Source organism: Helianthus annuus, chromosome 16 (assembly GCF_002127325.2).
Source record: "Helianthus annuus cultivar XRQ/B chromosome 16, HanXRQr2.0-SUNRISE, whole genome shotgun sequence".
Lineage (NCBI taxonomy): Eukaryota > Viridiplantae > Streptophyta > Magnoliopsida > Asterales > Asteraceae > Helianthus > Helianthus annuus.
In genome coordinates, this window is record NC_035448.2 from 90,327,420 (window position 1) to 90,332,933 (window position 5,514).

Here is a 5,514-nt window from a genome sequence, read left to right on the forward strand (position 1 = left end):
TATCACCAACCAAAGATGAAACGAGTGTCTTGGAATACATTGACTAAACCAAACCCCACTCGCCCACGCGACCGGCTGTTCCCGATGCCGAGTATTATGCCACACCTCCATAGAACCAAAAGGACGAGTATTACCCTCCAAATCTTTCCAGATCGTTTTATCATCCAGATTTTGCGTCAACCTTGGAGCATCTAACCCTATCAAGACCGGATAAACATCATACCACGCGGATGGCCACTTCCACTGACCATGCTCATCAAGAAGATCCGAAACAGACGAGTTGATATTAAAACCCGCATTAGCAATTGCCCTCGGTGAAATAAAATCGTTAAGCGGACTGAGCTGGCACCAATTATCACTCCAAGCATTTACTTTAGAGCCACTCCTAACAATCTTCCATATAAACGGGCGAGCCGCATTCCGGATAGAAAGGATTTTCCGCCACCCCCAGCTTATACTACCCCGGGGTTGCATTTCCCATACGCTTCTACCCTTTAATTTATGAAGATGGATCCACTGAACCCAAAGGGATTTCCTTTCCGTAATAATACTCCAGAGATGATTAGTCATAAGAGCCTTATTCACATCCGAAATACTCCTAATTCCCAAGCCCCCTTCGTCCTTCGGTAAACAAACATCAGACCAAGCCACCTTAGCTTTCACTCGACCTTGGCTGTGAGCATTCCATAAAAACCGACGCATCAACTTCTCTAAATCGTTTATAACTCTGGCCGGAATAATAAAAACGGAAGCCCAATAGATGTGCATAGCTGATAACACCGAGTTAATAAGTTGCAATCGACCCGCAAAAGATAACGATTTGTTTATCCAGCTATCAATCCTCTTCTCCATGCGTTCAACAAGAGGTTTACAATCTTTAAACATCAGCTTTGTGGTAATGAGCGGCACCCCCAAATACCGAACCGGAAGAGCCCCCTCCCGAAACGGCATAATATGAAGGATTTCGCGTTTAACACTTAACGGCACATTGCAGAAATAAGCTGTACTTTTAGCAGGACTAGGAACCAAACCTGAAACTTTCGTGAACTTCTCAAGACCATCTCGCACCTTCTTGACCGAGAATAAATCAGCGTGAACAAAAATGAAAAGGTCATCCGCAAACGAAACATTAAGGATCCTTTGCTTCACACACTGAGAATGGAACTTGAAAGCTGAACTAGAGCTGGCACCGTGCTGAAGCAATAACGAAAGGACCTCCATAACTAGAGTGAAAAGATATGGCGACATAGGGTCTCCTTGCCTCAAGCCTCTTTTACCACTAAAATAGCCATACAAATTCCCATTAATACTTATAGAATACGAAGCTGTAGAAACACAGTTCATAATCCAAGTAACCATCTTCGAGTGAAAACCAAATCCTTTGAGCACATCCTCCAGAAATGACCAGCTAACAGTGTCATAGGCTTTTTGGATATCGATCTTGAAAGCACATCTAGCAGGGCCCCGGTTTAAGTGATAGTTATGCATTAGCTCCTGGGTAAGAAGGATATTATCAGAAATCTTTCTACCTGGAACAAACGCTGACTGATTAATGCTAACCAACTCCCCCAAACTTCCCTTAATTCTATCCGTAATTATCTTGCTAATGCACTTGTACAAGACATTACAGCACGAAATAGGCCGATAATCCAGGACCGAATCTGGAGTATCCACTTTAGGAATGAGAGCAAGAATCGTGTGATTTAATTGCTTCAATAGCTTACCATTTGCAAAGAAATCCAAAATAGCATTCGTAACTTCCGTGCCCACAATATCCCAAGCATTTTTGAAGAACGCAGATGTGTAACCATCTGGACCCGGGGCTTTGTTCTCACCTATACTAAACACCGCCTTCTTTATTTCCTCACGAGAAACTTGTCGAACCATATGGTCCGCAACATCCGTCGCCATCACATTCCGAAAGACCTCCATATTCAGCTTTGACACTTGATCCTCAGTACCGAGAAATTTTTCATAGTGATCAACAAGAGCATTCGGAACCTCATTGCCATCATAACGATTACCAGCAATATCCCTTATAGACTGGATTCTGCTTCTAGCATTCCTACATTTCACCATATTATGAAAGAAAGACGTATTAGAATCCCCCGCACATAACCATTCCACCTTCGCCTTTTGCTTTAAGAAACATTCCTCATCGTATGACGCAATTCTGAATTCATTAAGGCATTCTGCTTCCCTGGTTCTCAGCTCAAGATCAAGCGGATTGGCATCAATCAGCTCATGAATCCCATCAAGCTTCTTCCGCAAATCCGAAACCTTCTCATGCAAGTTCCCCTGCTTGGACAGAATCTTTCGCATCAATGGCTTCAAATTCCGGAGCTTTTGGGTAACCGAGAACATAGTAAAGCCATGAATACTACGCTTCCACTCCTGCTCTACATACACAATGAACTCCGGCTTCGTTGTAATAAAGTTAGCAAATTTAAAGGGTTTCGGCCGCTCCCTAACTTTAGTAAACATCTTTAGGATACACGGTGTATGATCCGAGACCCGAAACGGATGGTAAAACACAAACGCTTCAGGGTACAACTCAAAGTATTTCATGTTTCCCATAACCCGGTCTATCTTTTTCAGCAACCCAACACCGTTTTTAGGCTTTTGACTCCAAGTGTAATGAAGACCATGACCCTTAATATCCATAAGTTCAGCAAACTGAACGCAATCATGAAGCTCCCGCATGCCAATCGAGCTAGAAGAAGGACCATATAACGAATCATTAAAGTGCAAGGCAACGTTAAAATCCCCCATAACCACCCAAGGCTTATCATGACACAAGGCTTTATGCCTACAAAGATTATCCCACAACGATCTTCGTTCCTGATACGTATTTCTTGCATAAACAAACGAGCAAAAGAACGATTTGTTTTCACGCTTATGCCGGATTTGGGTGTGGATAACTTGGTCCAGTTGAGACAAAACCATAAGATCAACCACATCCTCATTCCAACCCAATATAATTCGAGTACCTCGATCACACAACCCAAATTTTTTTTTTCAAAAACTTTTTCATTTTTTTTACTTGTCTTAGTTTAAGTTGGGAATAACAAGTTCTAAAAAGGTTATATTTTTACAAGTTTACAACCGATAGCGTCGTGATAAAAAAGGAACCAACATAAGAAAATTATGAAACGGTATAACAAGTCTAGTTAAAAATTCGATTATATATGCTTGGTCACATTAAAAACCCATTTCCACAAAAGTGAGTTTTGAGCCTTTATTGAGCATAAAAATACACATATTTAGATTAAATGCTCATTTTTCGTTTCTTGTGTGAATAGCCGCTCGGTCCTTACAAATCTAGAACTTGCCACGACGATACATTCCCGGTCCTTACCAACTTAAACCCAAGTAAGTAAATGATGGAGGCATTAGGACTAACCATTTTTTTTTCAAAACCATTATTTTTCATTTTTTTTTACCTACCCAAAATCCCCCTAGATAGCCCCTTTGAGCCTAAACCTTTCATTTCATTACCCCAAAACCCTTTTTACCCACCAAAAACCTTTTTAATTTTTTTATTTTAGTAACAAGATCGCTTTTTCGTAAACATCACCTTTTTATGTGACGATCTTAAAAAAAAAATAAAAAAATAATAAAAAAAAATAATAATAAAAAATATTAATGAAGTCAAAAACAAACAAAAGCTACAAAAGCTTGTTTGGAGAAATACTTCAAAATAAAAAGTCACTAAAAATAAGGTACTTCACGAAAACCGACGCTTGTTACGATTTTCGCCCTTTTTACTAACCACTAACCAACCACCCACCTTTAAACCCAAGCCTTCACCCAAAAAGTCCTCTTGATATTTACAAAGGTAAAAAGTTAAAAAGGAGGAGGATTGATTGCTTGGCAAGCCTATGGAAGACGTGAGTTCCGTGCCGCTCTCGAGTGATTCACTAAAATATACACCTTCGGCCGAGTGCTGAGTGATCTCCCGTGAGGTATGTGAACTTGTATATAAATGGAATTTTAATAAGGCATGCTATGCCCAAATAAGTAATTCATCTTATGAAACGTTCAAAATAAATCATAACGAATAGGATTGTAAATAAATAAAAATAAAACCTATAAAAACCTTGGATTCCCGACACTCTAGGACAAGCTAAAAAAAAAAAAAAAAAAAAAAAAAAAAAAAAAAAAAAAAAAAAAAAACTTCTCTTCTACCTATTCCATTTGGGAGTGTAAGCCACATTTAAAGAGTTTTGCTTGAGGACAAGCAAAAGTTCAAGTGTGGGGGTATTTGATGTGTGTAAAATGCAACATATAAATCACATCAATTAAGGCATAAAACTAACCCTTTTTAAGTACTAATGTAGGAAAAAGAGTGTTTTTGTCTTCCTTTTGTATTTTCAGGATGAAATGAGCTCAAAATCACAAAAGAAGCAAAAAGACAGCTAATTCTACCATAAATACAAGAAAAGGAACAAAAGTGGACTGCCCGGACCCTCAACAGCACCTCCCAAGGCAAAGGAGAAGAAACAGAGTCTGAACACGCCCCGTGTCCAGCGAACACGGGGGCGTGCCTAGGAAGCAGCAGAAAAGACAAACCAGTAGAAGCTTCCAATGCCCACCACGGGGCCGTGTCCAGCGAGCATGGGGGCGTGGTGAAAGTACAGCAGGTGCATTAATTGTAATTCGCAATTACAATTAATGAGGAGAGAGAGTGTCAGGCGGGCACGGGGCCGTGTCTAGCGGACACGGGGCCGTGTCCAGCCTTCTATTCAGCCTATAAATAGAGGAGCTTGGCTTCATTCTCCCTCATCCCTTGGCACACCACCTCTCTCACACCTCATCCACCACCCACCACCACCATAACACCATCATCCACCACCATCATCCATTGTCCATCGTAGAGTGTGTGAGTCGTCTCGGGATCCAAGATTGATCGTAAGAGTTCTTGACAATCAAGGCCATGTTTGCCTAAGTCTCTTACATCACTTGGTGAAGACAAGTGTTTAGTATAATACTTTTTATTTTTAATCTTTTGCACTTTTTATTTGGTTTTGTATTAATGACTTTAATAACTAGTTACTTATGTTGAAGGTGATCTTTCCTTATCGTTTGTCCGTGGTGTCTTGGCATTATTTTACTGTCTATATAAAATAAAAGATTTTCACCATTCATATCTCCACGGTCTATATGGAGATATGTTGGCTACCTGGTCGGGGGTTAAGGGAACGGTTTGGTAAGGGTCTTGCCCTTGTTCAGCGTTTAGAGGTCCTGCTTGGGACCTGGGTCAAATTTAGTAGGATCTCCTTCAATGCCCATAGGTATTGGATGGCGGGGATCCAAACTCTTTGACCCCCTCATAAGTTAACTACTATTAATACTATAACCCGGCTATTTAGGACTGTATCCCTGCTGACTCAGACTACTTAGCCGAGGGTAACGTCACCGCCAGAAGCGGGGCCTACCACAATTTGCATTAATAACTTAATTCATTATCTTTCAATAATCCGACCCTTTAGGATTGTATCCTTGCTGACTCAA